Source organism: Camelus ferus, chromosome 21 (assembly GCF_009834535.1).
Source record: "Camelus ferus isolate YT-003-E chromosome 21, BCGSAC_Cfer_1.0, whole genome shotgun sequence".
NCBI classification, from domain to species: Eukaryota; Metazoa; Chordata; class Mammalia; order Artiodactyla; family Camelidae; genus Camelus; species Camelus ferus.
Genome location: NC_045716.1, coordinates 9,514,408 through 9,539,249, shown reverse-complemented (window position 1 = coordinate 9,539,249; position 24,842 = coordinate 9,514,408). Strand labels below are relative to the sequence as shown.

General features: G+C 41.7%; 1 protein-coding gene and 1 long non-coding RNA gene across 2 annotated transcripts in view; one reads left to right on the top strand and one right to left on the bottom strand.

The window, feature by feature from the left end:
- Positions 1 to 4,131, bottom strand: part of TNFSF18 (TNF superfamily member 18) — a 61,285-nt gene extending 57,154 nt beyond the window's left edge. The window contains exon 1 of the mRNA XM_032463715.1: positions 4,114 to 4,131. The gene's annotated coding sequence lies outside the window, so the exon portion shown is untranslated. The remainder of the gene's footprint in view (positions 1 to 4,113) is intronic.
- LOC106730010 overlaps positions 1 to 24,465 on the top strand; it is a 357,525-nt gene extending 333,060 nt beyond the window's left edge. Inside the window, exons 12-16 of the long non-coding RNA XR_004313870.1 lie at positions 12,504 to 12,607; positions 14,530 to 14,758; positions 17,835 to 18,122; positions 18,563 to 19,914; positions 22,171 to 24,465. This is a non-coding gene — a long non-coding RNA (uncharacterized LOC106730010). The remainder of the gene's footprint in view (positions 1 to 12,503; positions 12,608 to 14,529; positions 14,759 to 17,834; positions 18,123 to 18,562; positions 19,915 to 22,170) is intronic.
- Positions 24,466 to 24,842: the final 377 nt, after the last annotated feature.

Genomic DNA, 24,842 nt, shown 5'->3' with positions numbered 1-24,842 from the left:
TCCAGGGCCAGACGGCTTCACGGGTGAATTCTACCAAACATTTAGAGAAGGGTTAAACACTTACCCTTCTGAAACTACTCCAAGAAATCGCAGAGGAAGGAACACTTTCCAACTCATTCTATGAGGCTACCATCCCCCGATACCAAAACCAGACAAAAGACATCACAAAAAGGAAAATTACAGACCAATATCACTTTTAAATATAGATGCAAAAATCCTCAATAAGATACCAGCAAATCAACACCAACAATGCATTAGAAGGAACATACACCATGATCAAGTGGGATTTATCCCAGGGATGCAAGGATTTTTCAAGACCCACAAATGAATCAACATGATACACCACAGCAACAAACTGAATAAAAACGATATGATCATCTCAAAAGATGCAGAAAAAGCTTTTGATAAAATTCAACATCCATTTATGATGAAAACTCTCCAGAAAGTGGACAGAGACAGAACATACCTCAACTTAATAAAAGTCATATATGACAAACCCACAGCTAACATCATACTTAATGGGGAAAATCTGAAAGTATTCCTTTAAGATCGGGAACAAGACAGAGATGCCCACTCTCGCCACTTTTATTCAACATAGTTTTGGAAGTCCTAGCCATAGAAATCAGAGAAGAAATAAAAGGAATCCAAACTGGACAAGTAAAACTACTGTTTGCAGTTGACATGATACCATACATAGAAAACCCTAAGAAGTGACCAGAAAACTACTAGAACTCAATGAATTTGGTAAAGCTGCAGGATACAAAATTAACAGACAGCATCAGTTGCATTTCTACACAGTAACGACAAAATATCAGAGAGAGAAATTAAGGAAACAATACCATTTACCATCGCACCAAAAATAAAATACCTAGGAATAAACCTACTCAAGGAGGCAAAAGGCCTGTACTCCAAAAACTTTATGACACTGATGAAAGAAACTGAAGACGACATAAACAAATGGAAATATATACTGTGTTCTTGGATTGGAAGAATCAATATTGTTAAAATGGCCATACTACCCATGGTAGAAAATATTTGCAAATGATGCGACCAACAAGGGAGTAACTGACAAGGGACTTATTTCCAAAATATACAATACACCTTAAATATAAAAAAAAAAAGCAAGCCAATCAAAAAATGGGCAGAAGATCTAAACAGACATCTCTCCAAAGAAGACATACAAATGGCAACAAGCACATGAAGGGGTGCTCAACATCACTAATTGTTAGAGAAATGCAAATCAAAACTACAGTGAAGTATCACCTCACACCAGTCAGAATGGCCGTCATTCAAAAGACCATGAACAATAAATGCCGGAGAGAGTGTGGAGAAAAAGGAACCCTCCTACACTGTTGGTGGGAATGTAAATTGGTGCAGCCACTATGGAGGACAGTATGGAAGTTCCTTAAAAAAATTAAAATAGACTTACCATATGATCCAGCAATCCCACTCCTGAGCATATATCTAGAAGGAACCTTAATTCAAAAAGATACATTCACCCCAATGTTCACAGCAGCACTATTAACAACAGCTAAGACATGGAAACAACCTAAATGTCTATCAACTGATGACTGGATAAAGATGTGGTGTATATATATGTATACACACACACACACACACACACACACACACAGAGAATGGAATACTACTCAGCCATAAAAAAGAATAAAATAATGCCATTTGCAGCAACATGGATGGACCTGGAGATCGTCATTCTAAGTGAAGTAAGCCAGAAAGAAAAATGCCATATGATACTGCTTATATTTGGACTCCTAAAAAAAAAAAAAAAGAAGGACATGAACTTATCTACAAAACAAAAAAACTCAGAGAAACTTATGGTTACCAGGAGGTAAAGGAGGTAGGAAGGGATAAATTGGGAATTCGAAAATTGCACCTCTTGGGGAGTTATGGAAATGTTAGCTATCTTGATTGTGGTGGTGGTTTCATGGTTGTGTACATCTATCAAGATTCATTGTACATCTGAAATATGTGTAGTTTACTGTAGAGGAACCATACCACAATAAAGGTGTTTTTTAAAAAACGATGGCTATTCAAGAATTCCAGCTCAAACTGCCCTCTGATTTAAAGCAAGAAGCTGTCCTGCCTCTGGGGCCCCCAGATCAGGCAACCAGAGAAGTTTACTCCCTGACAGGCAGGGTCAATGCCCCTGTCCAGCCCTGAAGCACCTACAGAAGAAGGACCATCGCCCTTCTGCTGAGGAGGGACTGAGACAGGAGGGAAAGGGGCAGAACGCAAACGCTAGATAAATGAAGAGAAGACACAGCTGTTGGGATGTAATAACAACCAGCTGGAACCAAGGTGGCTTTGAGAACAGTCTAGTCATTGACTTTTAGCTCATTATACCTTCACTGTAATACTAAAAATCACCCCCTTCCGCCATGACAGTTCCCAGGTGGACCACAAAAGGCCAAAAAGTGGGCAGTGGCCCCAATTCCTGGGAAATCCCCACCTTTCCCTGAAATGGCACAACTATTCCTCCCACTCATTAGCCTATGAAATCACTTAGCCCATAAAAACCTAGGACCCCGCGGCTGGGGCCACTCTCACTTTCCAAGATGGTACGCACTCTGCCTATGAAGTGCGACTCTCTCTAAATTTGCCTTTGCTTTTCTCTGGCTCGCACCTGAATTCTTCCCCGTGTGAAGTCAAGGACTTGCTCACCGGGTGGTTTGTCCTAAGGACTTCTGCCTTAGGATTCCATCCTAAGAATGTCCTAAGGTCCCAGGACATTACTTATCCCTCTCCTGTGACTAAGCCGTGAGGTTTCCCCTTAGGATTCTTTAATTTCTTACCCAGTTCAGCATGATCTATAATTTACGTTCAGCACCATCTGTAATTTATCAGAGACCTTTACTTCCTATGAATCTTTTTAAAGATGAAGCACCTTTCCAACAGGATCAGGGCACAACAGTAACTGTCTACGTATGACAAAACTTAAAAACAGGCAACACCTGATTACAACACAATCAACAAAGATCTGGGTTACAACAACTAGAGTTATGACCGATTATAATCTTAACCCTTAAAAATCATCTCTGACAAAAATCAAGAATTGTGAACTGTTTGTCATACCAGCATTTAAACTCACACTTTTGTCTGCCTCTCCTAAAAAGGCAAAGATAGGTAAACAGACTCACATCACAATTAATGTTCCAATGTTTGAACCTATTTGAAATAACCCAGATAGTCAGTGAATTCTCTTCATTTAACTTAGCTTAGCAAATTACCAAAATCTGGAGAGACTGTTTTAGATAGACATTCCCCAAACCTAATTATTCCTATAGAATTTTAAAAGGATTCTTTTTTTTCCCCCCTTAACTCCTAGGGATTAAATTTCCTGAAAGTCCACGTAGATTATCTACATCTCAAAGGCACAAAAAGAGAAATATCAATTCCTTCCAGAGAGCTAATTTCCTCGGCACAAGCAAAAACCAGTTTTAGAATGTCATAAGAGTCCCATCTTGGACATTTTTCAGGGATTTTTTTTTTTTTTTTCAGTTTCTAAATAGTCGATCCAATTTAAGCAAATAACAGTAATAGACAATAATATACATTATTCACTCACATTCACATGCTTGTTTCAGAGGAACATGAACCGGCATTTAAGTGAACCTTTCCTTCTGCTGTTAGCTCAGCCACCGCGGCCTTTCTTAGTGTAAATAGCAAGGCCAGCCCACAGCTGCAGCCACTGCCTTATTACTGTCTTAACTTGTTTCTCCCCACTGTAATGGTGGCCGGTATCTCTGCAACGGCCTTTCGGGGTGTCTGTGAGTCCTCCGTACTCCCTTGGTGGCCCCCGTTTATCAAGGACAGCCGCCACAGGGCCCCACTTGCTAGCGGGCGGCCACCCCGGGAATACACCTGTAACTTTCAGTCCCCACGTGTTAGTAAACAGCGCCCGCAACTTTCCATTCCCCGCCTGTCCTTATTTCCCAGTATCTCAGAGCTCAGGGGAGTTTCCTTGGTCTCGTGGCTGCTCCCGTGCAGACCTACAAGCCTTGTACTTGCCCATCCTCAAAACAACAACAACAGCAAAAAGAGGCCGCAGGCTGCGACACAGACACCACTGGTCTAAAGGATAAAAGAACTTACCCGTCCGAGGCAAGGTCCTGGAGCAGCATCCGGCCGTGCGCGGCAGCGGAGGGCACAACATGGCTGCCCGCTGACTTCACCTCCCCGGGCTCCGGGCGTTACCATTTATAGAGGGCATTGACGACACGTTTGCTAATCGGTTACCAGGGAAACTAGCAGAGGGTCACGCCCCTCACGGGCCCTTTGATAAGCTAAAGGTGGCTAAAGTTAGGTCAGTTATTAGCTGGGGCCTGGGGCAAGTAAGTAAGGAGGTGAGTCAGGTGAGTAGAGGGTAGGTGAAGCAGACCCTGGTCAAGCAGGGGGACGTACAGAGAGCAAGGGAACAGCCATCTTGGGTGGCCTGACCATACAGCAAAGATGCGGAGGGATTGGAACTTTTGCGCCTCACTGGTGAGAATGTAAAATGGTACAGCTGCTGCAGAAAACAGATTGTCAGTTCCTCAAAAAGTTAACCATAGAACTACCATACTATCCAACAATTCTACTTCCAGATATATACCCAAAAGAACTGAAAGCAGGTATTCAAACAGATCTTCGTAAACCAATTTTCATGGCAGCATTATACACAATGGCCAAAAATTGGAAACAACTCAAATGTCTATCAACAGAAGCATGGATGAACAAAATATGGTACATACACACAATAGAATATTACTCAGCCTTAAAAAGGAATGCAATTCCAACATATGCTAAAATATGGATAAACCTTTAAAATATTATGCTAAGTGAAAGACACAAAATGCTACATACTGTATGTTTCCATATTTATACAAAATAACTTTATTAGGGAAAAGAGTAAGTGTAAAGAGGATTCTTAATAGGAATTAATAGGAAAGTTATGACTTTTAACATTGCCTTTGAGGATAATTTTTTATCTTCTTTCCAGCCTTAATTGTATCCAGTCAAACCTACTGTTGTGCTTGAATTTCTAGTACTTTGCTGTCATTGGATACATTTTTTAAGAGGGGATTTATAATTCCTTTATAGTTTCCCAGCAGTTAAAAGAGGGAACTTATAATTCCTTACACTCAGAATTCTCAGATAGTATCTTAAATCTCATACACATGTCTCTGCTCCTCTACAGTACCCTAATTAATTGCATTTGGTTTTCTCAACTTTTTCGTAATTGAAAAGATCTGGAAATGGAGTCGCCTAAAACATGTTTACAGGTATATTAACTGCTCATCTCTTTTGTTGTCTTTCCCATCCTCACATTTGATCAGGCCATCCCATCGTACTCCTTAAGGATAAAGGTTCAGTTCCCATTGCCTTTTGATAACACCAAGGACTAAAACCAGTTTGCATACAATTCAGGATGTTTGCATATGCTACTTTCCCCCTCAACTGTCTTAGAGCATTTCAATTAAAAGGTTGGTATATAGAAGTGTAAACCCCTATTTAACAAAATGTATTCTGCAGAATGTTAACAGATATTTCCTGGAAAAAAATTATTCCGTAATCCAATGAGTTGAGAAATAATTAAGATACTTAATTAAAGTAGACTTTTTTGGGCAATATTAGAATGGAAACCTCATCAGATGAAGAATTTTTCCTTTGTTCTCTGTTGTGTCCCCAGTGACTAGAATAATGCCTGACACTTAGGAGACATTGAATGAATATTCGTTGAGTGAGTGAATAACGTTTCAGAGCCTTTAATAGCCTCAGGCACATTCAATTTCTAAGAAAAAAAAATGCTATAAATAGCCGCCTGAACATTTTTGGCTGTCAAATTCTTTTTTTCCCCCCAAACACTTAGCAAAGGTGACATTCCTTGGCACACACTGAGGAAAATACTACTGAAAGACCTTCTAAATCAGTATTTTTTGCCTTTTTGTTGTAATTATCATAACATATTTTGATGGAGAAGAAATTAAAATTTTCTTGAACCATTAATAATATTTGTCTTTCTGGACAAGTAAAATGACAAACATAAAAGTACTTTGATGTGTGAAATACCATCTGTAAGTCAACTTATTCCATTTAATAGCTTAAAATTAGTACTTAGAAACAAATATCTCAATAGATCTGAGCTTCTAAATAGATAAGTAGATATTAGCAAGGGAACTCGCCTATGTATTAATGACTTTCGAGAAACACCTGGTTACCAGAGCCATGCTCTCTGAGATGGTGAGCCTGAGATTTCATGCCTCCTCCCACACAACCTGTCACATTTTTTGTGGCACCCCCCTCTTTTCTCTTTAATAGCTTTATTAATATATAATTCACATACCATAAAATTCACTCATTAAATTATGTAGCTCTGTGGTTTTTAGTATGCTCACAGAATTGGGCAAGCATCACCAAAAGCTCATTTTACAACATTTTCATATCACCCAACAAAAGCTCCATGCCCACTGGCAATCCCTCCCCCTTTCCTCAGCCCACAACAACCACACATCTACTTTCCGCCACTGTGGATTTGCCTACTCTGGACATTTCATTGTGAGAGAGAACATGAGTGGAGCCATTAAAAACAGAGCTGGAGCTCTATGCACAGCCTGTTTTCTGAAACTCTGAACAAAGCCAAACCACCAATGCTACAAGGAGTCAGCAAGAACAAGAAAGGACTGATAAAAATGAACTTTTTTTAAGTAGTGACTGCTCCATCTGACCAATCACTGAGGTACAAAGCTAGCTTTACCTCATCTTTAACCAATGAAGATTTCACCTGATCAATTACCTCATCTTACACTGCTTAACTCTTTTTAAAAACAACTTAACTCATCTTCCTCTCTTTTTCCCACAAAAACCCTGAGCCCCTCTCCTGTAACACAAAAGAATATAATACGTATTCTACTATACTAATTTGATTCTCTCATCATTTCTGTAATTATATTTTTAAGTTATTTTAGTAGTGGGTGCCTTAGTTCAAGTTAATACTAACTTTATTTCAATTGTATATAAAAACCTTTGCTCCAGTATGCCTCTGTTCTTTCCCCCTTTCTTTGTGTTATCATTTTCATACAAATTATATATTTATTCATTCCAAGTACAACCATTTTATACTTACTTGCTTTATGTAGTTGTCTTTTAAATCATATAAAAGAGGAAAAGAGTTAGAAACAAAAATACGCTTATACTGTCTTATCTTTAGCCATGTACTTCCCTTTTCCAGTGCTATTCTTTGTGTGGTTTGAGTTACCATCTAGTATTCTTTTATTTCAGCCTGAAAAGCTTCCTTTGGTGTTTCTTATTAAGTAACTCTGCTAGTGATAAATTGTCTCAGAGTTTGTTTATATGGGACTATCTTCATTTTTTGTTTTTTTTTTCATTTTTGAAGGATAGTTTTGCTGGACATAGAATTCTTGGTTGTCAGTCTCCTTCTTCAGTACTTTGTGTCATCTATCTTCTGGCCTCCATGGTTTCTAGTGAGGATCTTTTGTATATGATGTCACCTCTCTGGCTGCTTTCAGGATTCTTTGGCTTTGGCTTTCTAAAGTTTCATTATGATGTGTCTTTGTGCAGATTGTTTTGAGTTTATCTTACAGTTCACTGAGCTTCTAGGTTGTGTAGATTAATGCCTTTCATCAAGTTGGGAAGTTTGGGGCCATTATTTCTTCACATATTCTTTCTGCCCCTTTATCTCTTCTTTCCTTCTGAAATAATCGTTTTGCATATGTTCCTATGCTTGATAGTATCCACAGGTCTCTGAGGTTCTGTTTCTTTTCCTTCATTCTTTTCTTTTCCTGTTTCTAGGATGGGATAATTTCAATTTGCCTATCTTCCAGTTAGCTGTGTCTTCTGTGAGTTCAAATTTGTTTTGAGCACCTCTAGTAAACTTTCCTTATTTTAGTGATTATACTTCTCAACGCCAGAATGTCTGCTGAGTTTTTTAAAAAGTATTTCTTTCTCTTTATTGATATTGTCTAATTTGTAAGATGTCATTGTAATGCTTTCCTTTCGTTCATTTGTTGTTTTAACATATTTATAATAGTTTAAAGTCTGGTTACTAAGATCACCATCAGTTCCTCCTCAGGGATATTTTCCTTGGCTCCCCCCTCCCTTTTTTTTTTCTGGGTATGTGTCATATTTTTCTTTTTCTTTGCATGTCTCATAATTTTTGGAAACTGAATGCTTCAGATAGTATACTATCTATGTATATTATCATACTATATTATGTATACTATCATAGTATATTATACTATGGTATCAGATCACCCTCTCCTCCAAAGTTGTGTCTTGTTGCTGATATTCTGCTACATATGGCCACTGAGTTCTCTCCTACAATTTTTTTTAAAGTTCTTGCTTTTCTTTTTAATCTGGGTTCCTATGAGTCATCCTTGAGTCACTGTTATTTAGTGGCCAGCTAGTGATCTATCAGAAGCTTTCCTTACATGCTTTGTCTGTGTGCCTTTCGCCCCTTGCCAAAAGGATCTGTGTGTGAAGGCATACCTTCAAACTTCAGGCAATTTATGAAGCAGTCAGCTTTCACTTCTTGCTTCTGCAGAACTTCAGCATCAGCCCAGCGTGGGCTGGAGTGACAGGAGCCTTCTCCTTCCCCAGGTCGAGTCCTGCACATACACACTGCCTTTGAGATCCCCCCAAAATATGTCAGAACCTTCTGAAGTTCTTTAGTTCTAGTTGCGTAGCTCCAGGACTTCCTTTAAACTTTTGGTCATGCTCTTTTTTGCCTCAACTGAAATCACAACCTTGGACCAACAGCTACGATGCTACCAGCAGGTAACTATTATTTTAGGGAACATCCTGGGGATAGGACCTTCTTGTTGTTGTTGAGCTAGCTCTGAGTCGAAACAAACAGCCCCAACACCCTGGGAATGAAAGCTTTCCAGGTAGCTGCAAATACAGACAAAATGTCAGCTGTACTATATAGATGGGGCTTTTAATCAAGTTGCATAAGTGATCAGTCCTCTCCACTGGCTGCACGACTGCTGGCTTTTCATGACTACACTGCTGGGCTGGAGAGGAAAGGGGAATGCCAATAGCCCCTGTTAAAAGTGACATAGATACCTCTGTCTTACAGAGATTTAGTTTCTCTTGTGTGAACAATTTTCAGTTTATTCTGTGGTTTTTGGTTCATTTCTAAAGTTCTCAAATGATTTGTTTTAGTTGTTTTGGCAGCATTTTCTGTCTTTGTGAGAAAAGGTTTTTCACTGACTTCTTGCTCCGCCGTTCCTGAACACTTCTCTACTTTAAGTGTTACTTTTTTTAAAAAAATCATGGCTGTGCCCTTATAATTAGAATAACATGTGGGGATGTTAAACCAGTGTTCCCTTGTCCCTTTATCAAGAGCCAGACCTGGCCAATTCAGAGTTTAGAGTTTCTTTTCAAATTATAGTTTCACCCACAATATAGAAATACACCTTCCATTGAGAAGGAAGATGGAGGGTATTAGATAAGGGAAGTCTATGCCAGGAAAGAGAAGTTGATCAGTAGCCCCTTCTGCCCTGATGGATTATGGGAAAGAGAAGAGAGTTGACTAAGTACTATGGATAGATCTTTCATTTCATTTCCCCCACTCAGGATGAACCCCAAGGAAAGGGACCCAGTGGGAAGATCCAAATGCATATTGGTGAAGATCCTGGGGGAGAGTGTCCAGAAAGATTGTTCTAAAGTATCTTTCCTTTTTCCCCAAGGCCTGTGCATGGTACTCAGCATATGACCAGAAGCTGAGGTGTTGATAGGAGCAGCATACTAACTAAGACCCAGGATCTGAAGGAGGTGGTTACTACATTTAAAATATCATATGATTTCCCTAGACTGTAGATTCTAGTCACAGGTATTTGCATGTCCTCCAAAAGGTCAAATGAAACCAGCTGCACCTGTAAGATCGCCAGTCCAGGGAGCATATCTGAGTGGCTGCCCCTGGACAGTGTCCGGAAGCGCTCAGAGGTTCTAGAGAATGTAACATGAGTTCCAATCGTTTGTCTCCCCTGTTGCCATGAGGTTACCCTTGGGAAAAAAGCAAGGTGGTAGGGGAGGCAGGAGGAGAGATGGGGAGGGGAAATTTGAAAAGCATTTGTCCAAAAAAACTGAGCCATTGAAAATACACTGTTCAAACTAGAAGAGCCTGTGATGCAAGAAAGAGGAAGCTGGAAGTCTCTGCCTTCCCCTCCAGAGGGAATGTGAGGAGATCATAAAGATCACACATGTAACAGACAATGAAGAAGCTAGTTTTCTTTGTACATCCAGGTAGAGTGTGAGTTCACTTGCGATCCGATTGTATCTTCTTACTTCCTCCCAGTCAGACAGAAATATAGGGTTCCCCCTTATAGCTGAACTTGGGCTTACTCCCTCCAGCTGTTCTCTCACACTCTCATCTCCCTTTTTTCTCCCTCGGTGGTGCACCCCGCAGAAGTGCCAGGGCTACGGTCAACCTGGCGGTGCTTGCTCCCACTGCTAGGAACCTCCACGTCAGATCACATGGCCATGTTTTTAGTAAGACAGAGGACTCCAGGGCCTCTGTTTCCTCTGTCTTGAATGCCGTCCACCTCTTCCCCTTCACCACGTGACTGATTAGCTGAACTTAATAAATCCACATAAACATCTGTCTCCTATTCCCCATTCTGACTCAAAGCACCAGTCCTCTGGGCTCCCACAGCACCCCACCCATCTCCATCTTCCTCCCTCCAACAATATTGCATGTCTTCACTTACTTCTCTCTTTTCCCCACTGGAACACGAGCTCCTGGATGCCTGCCTGTTCCATGTTGTATTTGCCTTTTCTCAGTACCTAATCCAGTCGGTGGAAAACAGAGGGTATTAATTCTGGTACTGATTGTCTATTATTTTTGATTCTGTGTTTCAAATTTTACTTTGTACTTTTTATTCACTCAAATAATGGAGCAAGTACTGTAGGTCTAGTACTAAATAAAACCAACCCTGAAAGCTGATGAGCTTATAATTCTGTGGGGCAGATAAATACACTAAAATACAATGCGTTGAGTATTTAAGGGAAAAAAAAAAAAGCATTGTGGGAGTAGAATAGACAAAGCCCTAACTTTCATAAGAGATCAAGTTAGATTTCATATGGAAGGATATATTTTATATGAATCTCAAAAAATGAGTCAAATTCTGCAAGTAAAGCATAGGTGATATTGGGAGAGGGGATGGTCATTGAACAGTATGTGAAAAGCAAGGAAAGATAATTCAAGTTTACATGCTGAACATTTATTATTCCATCCAAGAGTTGAAAGGATGGGTACAGGTTGACTAAAAGCATTCACTGTATTTACTGGGTTGAATCTGGGAGGCATTTGAGTTACAACCCCACGTCCTAGACCTGAGCTTTCAGCACCAACTTAACTTCTAAGTGAAAGTACAGACTTAGTCATTATATTTAGATTGACAATGACTTTCATTTACCCATGCCATCATAAAAGGAAGTACAAAAGGATTTTCAGTGTCATCTCTTCCAGTTTCCCTGACAATATGGAGTCCTTCCTGGAGCATCCACATCAGAAGTTCACGCCACAGTCTGGCTCATTTTTTGGCCACGTTTCCTCTCAAATAAGATGCTAATGAGGATACACTGCTTGATCCTAGATGTCTTCTTTACTCAAAACTTTAATCTGTGTGAAGGTGGTATCAGAACATAGCTAGATTTCCTAACACTTGCTCCAGCTGGAGGAAACTCTTGACTACTTATGTGCGCTGTAACAGAACAATATCTTGCTTCGCTCTCTCATTTGTGTAGACTATACTTGGCTGTTTCCTCCTCTGGATGAGTAAGTCTCTGTCTCTTACATGTTTTGATATGTCTGTCATTCACTCAATCACTAATTATCCATACAATACATTTTCATTGAGCATCTATAATGAGATCTTAATTATAAATGTAAAACATAGACAATAGCAAGATAGACATCAAAAAGTCTATTTGAACAGATAAAGATACCTACAGTGAAGGCAAAATAATATAAACAATACAAGAAGAATATCATAACTGTAACTTCATAAAACATGTAATACTTTGAGACTAGCTGCCAAGTGAATGCTGAAGAAAATAGGTGATTTAAAGATTAGAGACAAAGAAAGCTTTCAGAGGTCAGTATGCATCAGGGAAATATCAGAGGTGAGGTGGGGTGTGGGGATTGCGGCGTGAGCTGAGAACAGGTGAATGGGTGGGGTGAGTGGTTACCCTTGGGGAGAGAGAAGGGGATGTGATTAGGGAAGGGCATGCAGAGGGCTTCTGGAGAGCCAGCAGTGTTCTAGTTTTTTTTAATTAGGTGGTGACTGAATGAGAGTTCATTCATTTTATGAAATTTTTTCTGTATGTGTTAAATTCCATATAAAATAGTTAGAGAAAGATCAATGGATGGAGGAGGTTCTATTAATTAAAAACAAAGTGCTCTTGAAGCCTCCACTGACACTGAGAAGTCAAAGATGCGTAAGGCAGTCATGGCTCTCAGGAAGCTCCCATCCTGTACACAGGGAGGACCAGTGGTGACTGGAGGTGAATCCAGAAAGGTTTCACTGGATTGGAACAAGACCATGAACACTCTGTACACAAAGCCAAGGCACTTCAACCTTCTCCAGTAAGTAGCAGAGAACCACTGGATGGTCTTAAGCAGATTTATGAAATGAGATTTTTGTTTTAGAAAACTAACTCTGGTCATAACCTAAAGTATGGATTGGAGAAATGAGACAGAACTCAGGGCCAGTATCTCTGACAAAGCCTTATATTGTTTTAACTTTCTCAGACACATGTTTTCCTTCCCTAACCATTTTGAACCTCTGAACAGTTGGGTCACAATCTTGGATTTTCCAGAACAGCGCACACAATCCTTGTGAGTAAACATAATAAATACAGTTTAGTTGCTTTAATCCTTTTTGTTGTTAGAGTAGAAAGAAAAAAGTAGAAATATTAGTTGACTATTTAGGAGGTCTTTAATCTTCTAAGGCCTACTGAGTTGTGTCCAATTTTATCAACATCATCTAGTCAGCTCCTAAATTTTTAATTTTCTCCTGATTGCATTTATCCCATCTCCAGCTCCTTAACTCCCCTTCACCATTCTAGGAAAATTTAGAGAGTTATTTACAGCAAATAAGCCCCCAACTGATGTATATCTCTATGAAAATATAATTTTAAATATATCTATTAATATATTTCATACATATATTTAAATATACATTTATATTTATATGTAAATATACTTATATTTACATATATATTTAAATATAAGTTTAAAGGGGGCCATAGCTCTCAGATTTTCTTATAGGCATTTGTGGGTGCTTGTTTGCAAGGTTACATTCAAGGGTCACTGCCCAGAACCCAGATTTTAGAAATTCTGATGGGAAAGAATGAGAGGAAGGGCAAAGGACCAGCAATCATGCCATTGATGTCAGCAGTTCCTCAACTCAGTAAAACTTGCATCACATCTACAGGGGAATATGAGCTATTTTTAGAATTTTGTTTCCTATGTTCTGACAAGAACCCTTCCCTTTTCTTTTTATATCAAGGGTTTTTTTAAGTGAATGGTTTTGAGTGGAAAATGCCCTAGAGCAGTAAGAGGAGGAAAGAAGCTCCAGATATCCTCACTGATGAGAACAGGAGTTCCAGTTTTTACAGGAATCTTGTGTGGTTCTGTGCATGTGTGTGCATGTGTTTTTGAAGTTGGAGTGGAAGAAAGAGAGGGTGGAGTTCAGAGAACTTTATTCTTCTCTGCTAATTCTCAACACACCCAGGATAAGGGGAAATTTTGGGAAGGGCCTGAGAAAGCATGGAAGGTCAGATACAAGCTGAGGCCCAGTTTGAAAAGCTATTTAAGACCCCCTCGCCTTAAACCAGCAGAGGTCATCCAGTGGTCAGGTTGGAAAGTCTCTACCCACCTCTGAGAGTGAAGTTCATGATGGAAACTTCACCAGGCCTTTAGCCAGAAAGAGAAGCATATCCTATGGGGGGAAAAAACCCCTTCTAAGTATGTCTGTCTACTCCTAACTTTCTCAAGTCCAGGTTTGAAAAAATAAATCGAGACCCCTGTACCACCTTCTATGTATTTGAAAGTTCTAAGTCAACCTAAGTGGCTGTTAAATTAGATATGTTTTTATCATCTTACTTGGATTATAATAGTTTGGGAGACCAAGTTCAAATTCAGAATTTTCAGACTCTGCTCAGAGTTCTGTTCTTGACTATGGCAGCATGAGAGAGCTGCTCCTGGACCCCCCAGACCACGGTCTGCTCCACATTTCCGTAATGTGATGAGCCACGAACACATAACGAGTACCCCAGCCTGCCTGTCCATAGACCCACAAAGAGTAATTCTATGGCTGCTCTTGGGTCTAGGCTTGGGTCATCCCTTGGATGAATTTTACAGAGAGAAAGAGGGAGAAAAAGGGTGAGCTCATGAGTCACAGCGCAAGTAACTGGTGGCTGGGAGGAGAAGAGTGGGGAGACTGAATGCCCAAAGCAAACTGTATCTTAACTCAGCTTGGGGTGAACGTACTTTCTCTGATTCAGCCTCAGATTTCACACTGGACAGACTTCACAGTAGGATAAACCCAGAGGAAGTCTAGGAGAAACAGCTGTTTTTATCAAGAGGGAGCCGAGCTCCTTAAAAGAGCTGAAAGAACTCAGGAACCAGAAAACTGAATTGTGGTCTCATATCTATCACTCATCCGCCAAACTTGTGGGGCCGTGGGAAAGCATGAATGGAGATCCTCACACCACACATCCAGCTACGTGAAAGGTAAAATCAAGTTTCAGATTGTTAAATAAAATATGTCCCATCCTGTTACTTTGACAAATACGCCTTCATAATGGTCTTGAAGGCCAGGTACAAATTCAGAATTCTTGGCCTCTTCAAAGTTGGTGTGGAAAATCATGGCACCAAGAGCCCCTCCCTGCCCCACACCCTGACCCTTGCTCTTCCATCCCTTGGCTCCTTCCTGCACACTGAGGGATCTCACACACATGTGTATCAACATCCAAGGTATGTCCACAGCCCACCCTACTCCCTCCCACTTCCTATCCTTGATATAAACTGCTTAGAGGCCTAAGGATATGCACATGACCAGTATGGTTCACTCACTGGAGGACTGACCCAGGGGAAAGGCCCCAGCAGGTAAGTCTAGAAGCAGCTAAGCATGGTAGGCCACAGGCTCCAGGTAGGCATATCTACTTGGCCCTGCCAACTCCTCGCCGGGGAAGGGTGCAGCCAAGGACAGGCTGCCAGTACTACTACATATGCACCTGCCCCCCAAGAACAGCCTGCCCCTGGAGGCCTTCCTCAGGCATTTGAACTCTATCATTGACCCCAGGGAGAAGAATCTGAATGAGATGTTGCTTTGAGAGCCACCATGATTCAGGCTTCTCAGCCTTCTTGTACCCTGAAAACTCGTCCAGTGGGGACAGGAAATTGGGAGCTGAAAAGCTTGACCAATTCAGGCTACCTGCTGAGGAGAACCGTCAGCTATTGGGAAGACATGTGCTTCTAGATCTCAGGGCTGGGAAGTCTCTGAGGCTTTATCCTTGGCCAAGAAGTTACCGCTGTGGCATGTAATAACAAGTGGGGAAGATGAAAGAAAATTTTATCAACTTTTATTAATAAAAAATAAATTTTGTACTGGTAAAAGAATAGACAAATAGATCAATGGAATATAATAGAGAACCCAGAAATAGACCCACATAAATATAGTCAACTAATCTTTGACAAAGGGCAAAGGCAATACAATGGAGCAAAGACAGTCTTTTCAACAAATGGTGCTGGAGCAACAGGACATCTACATGCCAAAAAAAAAAAAAAAAATCTAAACACAGACATTACACCCTTCATAAAAATTGACTCAAAATGGACCACAGACCTAGATGTAAAAGGAGAAACTATAAAACTCCTAGAAAATAACACAAGAGAGAACATCAGAGAAATGACCTCAAGTTTGGTGACGGCATTTCGATACCACACCAAAGGCATGGTCCATGGAGGAGCTGATAAACTGGACTTCATTAAAATTAAAATGTTCTGCTCTGTTCAGGATGCTGTCAAGAGAATGAAAAGACGGGTCCCAGACTGGGAAGACATATTTGCAAAAGATATGTCTGATAAAGGACTATTATTCAAAATATATGAAGAACTCTTAAAACTTAACAGTAAGAAAACAAACAACCCAATTAAAAAAAAAATAGGCCAAAGATCTTAATCATCACCTCACCAAGCAAGATACGCAGATGGCCAATAGGTATATGAAGAAAATGCTCCACATTACAACCGAGAAATGCGGATTTTTTAAAAATGAGTATGACATAACTATAAGAACGGCCAAAATCCAGAACGCTGGCAACATCAAACACTGGTGAGGATGTGAGGCAATGGGAACTCTTAAACACTGCTGGCAGAAATGCAAAATGGTCCAGCCACGTTGGAAGACAGTTTGGCAGTTTCTTATAAAATTGAACATACTCTTACCATATGATCCAGCAATATGATCTGGCAGTTGCACCGCTTGGCATTTACTTAACAGAACTGAAAACTTACAGCCACAGAAAAACCTACATGTGCATGCTTATAGCAGCTGATTCATGACTGCCAAAACCTGGAAGCAACCAAGATGTCCTCTAGGAGGAGAGCAGATAAATCAACTGTAGTCTATCCAGACAGTGGAATATTATTCAGCACTAAAAAGAAATGAATGAACTATTAAAGCCATGAAAAGACATGGAGGAAACAGAAGCCCATATTACTAACTGAAAAAAGCCAACCTGAGAAAGTTACATATTGTATGATCCTAACTATGTAACATTTTGGAAACGTCAAAACTATATAGACAGTAAACAGATCAGCAGTTGCCAGGGGATGGGGGAAGGGAGGGATGAACAGGTGTCGTAATACATTTGTCCATAAAATACACAACACCAAGAGCAAACACTAATGGATACTATGGTTTTGGGGTGATTATGATGTGTCAGTGTAGGTTCATCAATTGGAACAAATGAATCACTCTGGTGGGGGAGTATTAATAATGGGGGAGTTTATGCATATGTAGGGGTAGGGGAAATTTAGGAAATCTTTGTACCCTCCTTTTAATCTTGCTATGAACTTAAAACTTCTCTAAAAAGTAAAGTCTACTTAAAAAAAAAAAAAAGCACCTAGACAAAACAGAAACCAAAAAACCCACAAATTTGGATCAATCATGCTACATAAAGGATTGAATTATCTTTCTATTCTCTATATGGGCTGTCTTATCAATAATACTTATCAGCCATAAATGTAGGGATGATTATGGCAGAGGAATATAAGACAGACACTGTTTCAACCTTATTTTTAAAAAATACTTTGCTATAGACAAATTTGTGTCCCCTCAACATTTGTACGTTGAAATCCTAACCTTTGATGTCATGGTATTAGGATGGTGGAGCTCTCATGAATAGATTAGTGCCCTAATAAAACAGACCCCGGAGACCTTCCTCACCCCTTCTGCCAGGTGAGGACGTGGTGAGAAGGCGGCTGTCTGTGACCCAGAAAGTCCCCACCATATGTGAAATCTGCCTCGATCTTAAACTTCCTAGCCTCTAGAAATGTGAAAATTTCTGTTGTTTGTAAATCACCCAGTCTATCATTTTCTGTTACAGGAGCCTAAAAGGACTAAGATAGAAATCCAGGAAGAAAAACAAATGAACAAAACAACACACAGTCCTAGTGCCCTACCCTTTTCTACCATTTCTGTGTAATAATTGTTAGTAGTTTTTGAGCATTCACTGTGTTCCAGATACTAGTGTGCTTGTTTTATGTTGATTATCTCATGCAATCCTCTTTATTCCCATTTCAGAGATGGGCAGGAAGAGGTTAAAGAACATGCCAGAAGGCACACACAGATAGTACTTGATGGAGCTAGGACTTGAACCCAGGTGTCCGGTTCTCGAGAACACACTCTTACGCACTGGGCCTCACCGTCTTCCTGGATCCTCACTTAGCATGGAAAGAAAAAGCCATGTACTAGTCCCAGCTTCGAGTCCTGCAGCCCTGGGCTGATGGATTTGATCTCGTGTCCTCATCTGTAAAACAGAGGAAATGGCATCTCTCTCCTGGGGCTGTTATGAAAACTGGAGGAAATAAGGTATGAAAAGTGCCTAGCACAGTGACAGCACAATGCTAGGTGTTCAATAATGGTTGGTTCCTCCCTTCCCTCTTTCCTTCCTTCCTTCTTTTCCTGGCTACTTGGCTATTTTCTTTGCTTTCTTTTGGCTACTTTAATGTGTAATTCACAGAAATAATATTGATTTTCCTTTGGGCATATTTACTAACCAAACACGTCCCGCTACCTGCCCTATCTTGTTTCTACTGTGACCACATGTAGGCTCATTCTGTTTGCTTTTGTCCTAGGCCAGCACAAATCTTTTTTTGTTAGGGGGAGGAGAAAGCAGGGTGTCATTTACGAATTAAGTAAATGAAAGTACTAGGCCCCGTGGGCCATCGTAACTCTGTCATCACTCTTGGAAATGCTCTTACCAAGCGCAAGTCATTTTCGCCAGAGTCAGCAGTTCTGCTTTGACGCAGGACAGAGTAATCCCGAGGAAGTCTGTGCTTCAGTTCCTGCACATACGGTTTAAGGGTGGCGTTCATCTAGTCTGGGCTGCCTCCTCCTTTCTGAAACTACGAGCCTCATGAGCTGCAGGTCTCTGATTTTCCAGGTGGGTCACAGGATCTGGAGGGTCAATTTCCTTTCCTATTTTTAAAATAAAAGCATTTTATCCTTTGCTCAAGGTGATCAAAAGAGCCTTCCATAAATGGGGGAAAAAAGAAGAATTGACTCCTTAAAATCAGAGGAGCAGAGTGATCAGAGACGTATTTCATCCCCAGCGGCTGTGTCTCCATTCAGTGGGTGGATTCAAGACAGAAAAGTCTGAGTTGCTTGCTCCTTCCACTGGGCAGGGATTTCCCTCTTTCCTAACCGAAAGACAAACTGTTCCACCCACCAGAGATCCCTCCCGGGCTGGCCCGATCTATGTGCGTCACGTCTGCTTCCTCCCTGCCCCAGTTGCATCACAGAAGCAGAAGCCCAGGAGGGAGCTCCTCCCTGCCAGTTTCTCCCAGTTGTTACCACTTCGAAAAGGGAAACCAGCCAGCTGCTTCCTTTACTTAGCACATTCCCCAGGGAGCGGCAGCTACCTGCTGGATTCCCCGCTCTCGGGAGCCTAGGGCTCCGAAGCATAGCCCAGCTTCCTGCTTTCAGGCTTCAGAGCCCAGCCCCACCCTCCAATCTTTGTTGACCTGCCTTTATTACCTGAACTGCCAGGTTCTTCAGTAGTCAGTTAAGATTCCTCCTCCCTAATACCCAAATAAGGAGGCTGGTTCCTGTTCCTGGAGAGACTGAGGGCCCTGGAGTAGACACCAGGTGATTCTGACACCGGGGACTTGGAATAATGATTCTTCTTGAAATCTGCAAAATATGCAAATGGAACCCTGACTCATGCCTAAGGGTGGCTTTGCACCTACCAACTGTCCACCCCCTTCCCTTTCTGAACTCCTTGTTATGTAAAGCCTGAGAAGGATTTTTTTTAAGCCTGGAAAGGACACCCCAGCAGGTTCTCTTTAATTTCTGGTGCACCTATAGGTTGAAGGAGACTCCAGTTTGCAGACCTGGCTATGAACATCCGATTACACAGCCAGCATCCCAGCTTAACCCTCTCCTCCCTCTGGTTTGGATACGTTGAAGAGTGGTACCCTTCTCAGCTGAACGCTGCGGAACTATGTCATGGACTCTCTGCCTGGGTTTGCTGGCCTTGCACAGACTCCTCAGGCACGCCTTGCCCTCAGGCAGGGAGAGCGGAGCCAGGTTCTTATGAATGAAGAGGAAAGAATCGTCACAGGACACACCTCACTGCGCCTTTTCTTAGCCGGCTTCCCAGGTATTGACTTGTGCTAACAAAGAAAGGGAAATTTCTTGGGTGGAAGTTTCCACACCTTAGGATAAGCTTGCTCAATCCTGAAGCCTATAAGGAATGTTCTGCCCATAATCAATGAGTTCTAACTTAATTCCTTGCATTCTTTCTTGCATTCCAAACATTGTTAGCCGGGACACATACCTAAAGGGTGATTTGCAGAAAGAAAAATAAAATATTTAACACCACGTACTTTTTCCACTGAATACTCCAACATATTACCTTCTTAAATTCAAGTTATCAGATATTTTCATAAAGTTCAGGATCTTGTCTTCATTGCTGAGAACTAGCCTCAAAAAAATTTTTTTAAGTAAAGAAGAGTCTCAAAGAATAAAAAAAAATTTTAACTTTTTTGAGGGCACATTTTTGGGGTCAAGGACAAAGCTAGAAACAACTAGATGTCATCAGTCTTTCAGTCAAATACTATTCCAAGCAGACAGAACTGAAGAGAGTGCTCCCCACAGGCTTTATGGCTGCCTCACTGGAGATCCAAAACTCACTTTCTGACTGCTGTGGAATGGCTCACACACAACCCTTATGGCTAAGGGGGAGCTAGCTAGGTCAACGACGTAACAAAACTCAGCTGGAACCAGGCACTCAGTGTTGTCAAGACTCTCTTTCAGGCTCTTCTGCATCCCTCTACATATGGACCTCATCCTCTCTCACTGCTGAGTGGCTTTCTCCATATTTGGGTAAAACACAGTCACCAACTACACTTGAATTTGACTTCTTGCAACCTCTACCACCAGAGATAGTCTAACTGATCTCTCTCTCCATACCTCCCCCCTCCCCAATCTCTCTCCTCAAGCACAAAGATCCTTGGGCAGAGAATTCATTGATTCAGCTTAGGAGACCCAGGGCACGGTCTACTCTGACCAGACACTTGGAACAATGAAATACGGTCATGGACAATCAAAATGGTTTGAAAGGCTGGAGTGTGGAAATAACCAGTGGCTAAGATCATGCCTGGCCCCCTAGAACAGATTTGAGTTTTACTTCAAAGGTAATGAAGGAATCATTGAACGATATTAAGCAAGTGGCAGAAGAGAGTATATATTAATGAGCGCACTGTAATGTGGCAGAGAAGGCTTGAGTGGTTGAGTCAGTTCAGCCAGGCATCAGTGAGCTACAGTGTCTCCCTTCCACATGTCTGTGCCTTAGGCAAGACTCAGACCCGGAGCAGCCACAACAGGGGCCAGATCAACAGCCAGGATGCTGTGCCCCTTGCATTGGATGGGCAGAACCCAGTGGAACACCCTGATACCTGACCAAGGGGAGAGGGAGGGAACATTTGTGGTTTCTGCTCTCGAGGAGGCCTTGTCCCCACGCCCTCTCTGCCCCATGCTAGCTGTGAGAGAATGCACAACAGTGGTACTAGGGAGCAGCCTTCATTTCTTTCCCTGGAGTTATGACTCACCCTCAAGTAAGGGGAAAAAAATATATTTAATTTCATGTTTAGGTGTGAAGGAAAAGCCGGGCTGGGCTAACTCGTAAATCTAAATTAATAAGTGTCAGTTTGCTGATTCCCTGCTCATGTTTGTTTTTTGGTTTTTTTTTTTTTTTGCTAGCCAGCTGGATATTCAGAGAGACATATCTGGCTTGGAGTGTCGGTTAGCTGCCTCCCTGCCTCTGCTTTTGTGATAATGATGCTGCTAAAGCTGTTCCATGCCTACTGGCCGAATACCCCAAGCTTGTAATTAGCCCTATAACACCTCATGCGCACGTCTTGGAGGTGCTCAGAGCTTTGGAGCAGAAACCCCTCTGAGCCCGCCGGCGTAATAAATCTGAGTACTCCAACCCTCCAAGTGGTGCTTGTTTCTTGGCTGGCCTGTCATTTCCGTAACATGGAAACAGCTGCAGAAGTATCTCTTCTCAAGTGTAGGGGAGGAAAATGTTTTCCTCAACCCTCTTAGGCTCTCTGGCTGGGCCTGAAAATTAAACTAACAAAGACAGATTTACAGGAGAAAAGCATACAACTTATGTAAGCTTTACATGACACTGGAGTCTCTATAGGGAAATGAAAACCTGAAGAGAGAGTTAAGCCTGAGTGTTTCCATACTAAGTTCAATGAAAAGTGGAGAGTCATGGAAAAACATGATGGGACAAAGGGATGTGAGCTAAGGGTGGTAAACTGGGGAAGACTTAGCAAGGCCTATCCCTTCAGATTCCTCTCAGTGTCCCTCCATCTGCAGAAATAACAATGCTTTCTTCCCCCACGTATAGGGAGGGCTGCTTCAAGAGGGAAGGAGGAGTTCAGAATCTTCTCTGCACCGGTTCTCAAATGCCTCCAGTTTAAAGTATTCAAAATGCCAAGGCACCACATTTTGGAGTAACGTGTTCTGAATCCCATCAAGTGACCTCTTTTGGAAGCTGTTTTCACCTCTTCCCTAACTTGCCTTTTGAGGAGGAAAATCTTGTTGTTTATATTGTCTAATTGCTGTAGGTCCGTTTGCCCCTTGCTTCCTTCTCAGAAATATGACTGGTTATTTCTCATGAATGGTCTATGCCCAGCAGCTCTAGGGAGGGGGCCGTGGCTCGTCCATGTGGCTGCTGAACCACGCCACAGATGGGGTTAAAAGCTGCTGAACATAAACCCTCTCTGTCCTGCCATTGGGCCATTCCATTATCTGCTTGCTACTTTCCTCCTTAATGAGAAATAAGCTTCGACCATTCCATTATCTGCTTGCTACTTTCCTCCTTAATGAGAAATAAGCTTCGACATATGCAATAGATCGATCTGTCTAAGAAATTCGGCTTTAATAGAAGACTGTCCAAAGGCATCCTTGCTGGACCTGGTAACCACAGCCAGCAAGTGTGGATCAGACTTGGGCCTCCTCAGAAGCCATAAAGACAGCCACATAAACCCCATGGTCCCTCAGCTCCTGGCTTTTCTTTAATCAGCTCTCATTGATGAGGGGGGTGGGAAACTAAGCATGTGATAAAACGTACTTTGGATTTTACCTCAGGACCATTTTAATGACATATTGCTCAGTAGAGCCCAATCAAAAGGTTGAAAACAACCTACTTATGTAAATTACCCCCCCCAAGAAGGCCTTTTTTTGTGTCAAACGAGAGAAAGTTTGGCTGAACCTTCAATTCATCAAGACTGGGAGAGAGGGTGGGTCCATAAGCATCTGAGGCATTTGGCCTGATGGACACAGCATTCTTCCCTTTGATCACCCACATCGTGGAGCTTCCTGACTTCCAGCTGCAGCTACAGTTGTGAGTCCTGGTCCCAGGAGTGAACACAGCCCCTGCCACCCACCGTGGTAAACGGTGTTCAGCTGTTCCTCTGTTCTCTCTCACTCTCCTCACGCCTAACTCTGAGGAGGACACTTTGGGTGGCCCAAGATCCAGACCATCAATAAATCATTCCAGCAGAGTGATTGACACCCCCATTTCTCCCTGGTACACACCATTTTGCAGTTTCTGGCTTGCAATTATAAATCTGCTACGTGGGGAGGAAGTGGCATGTTTTATTTATTTCTGCATCCCCAGGGCCTCACTCACTATCCACTGCACACGTTTGCCGAATTCAGTTTATTTGATTTTGAAAGAATTTTATCTTTAACAAAACACACACCTGTCCTTTATTGCTATCACAGCATGTTAGAAAGAGATGCCTGCCCCTTCATCTCACTCATAGGAGGGACGTGGACTTTCCAGGGGCTACTGAAAGCACTTAACATGTGACCACTATGGGTCATAAGGGTTTGAGGTCTAATATGTACAGAGAATCTCAACTCAGAAAAGGAGCTGACTGCCCTGGTGGCAGGCGCAGGGAAAGTACTGTTACACTGATACTAGCCAACACGACTCGAGTTTGTCAGGACAAGGGATGTTGATGGGAACCAGGTGTAAGAGCTCATCCTGGGGGCTTTACATACAGCCTCCCAGAGAGGCAGCAGAACTCCAGCAGCAGAACACTGGGAATGAAAGCCGGATTACCAGAAACTACAGGAGGAAAATCCCTGTTCAGGACAAGGGGACTGATGTCTGAGAGACTTGATCTTAGCTTCCAAAGAACCGCGAAGCACTCCATGAAAGACTCTGCTGCAAATGTCTGCCATATTTAAACTGACTCTATTTGGTCAGTTCAATGGATATTTTTCTGTCCCTTTTACACTTCTAGACCAGAAAGTTGGGGAAAGATGAGAAGACAGAGAGATGGAGAAGCAGCCAACCACATTCCCCTTTCCCACTGGAAGTTCCAGGCTGAAACAGGCTGATCCAGGAGTAAGAGGAGGAAGCCATTAAATCACATTTTGATATCTGTTTAATGTCTTCCACTGGATATTCTGATTACTGACTTCAGACTGTGTTGGTTTCTTAAAGTGACCATACCCCCTGAACATAAAAGCCTTGGGATCCACCAGAGTTTCCATCAGCGGATAGGGAAAGATTTCCTCTACTAAATAAATATTAAAGAGATGGAGGGAAAAACAAACAGCCCAATCCAAAAATGGGCAAAAGACCTAAACAAGCAATTCTCCAAGGAAGACATACAAATTATCAATAGGCACATGAAAAAAATGCTCAATATCACCAATTATCAGAGAACTGCAAATCAAAACTACAAGGAGGTATCACCTCACACGTCATAATGGCCATCATTCAAAAATCCACAAATGACAAATGCTGGGGAGGCTGTGGAGAAAAGGAAACCCTCCTACACTGCTGGTGGGAATGCAGTTTGGTGCAGCCACTGTGGAAAACAGTATGGAGATTCCTCAAAAGACTAGGAATAGACTTACCATGTGACCCAGGAATCCTGCTCCTGGGCATATACCCAGAAGGAACTCTACTTCAAAAAGACACCTGCACCCCAATGTTCATAGCAGCACTATTTACAATAGCCAAGACATGGAAGCAGCCTAAATGTCCATCAACAGATG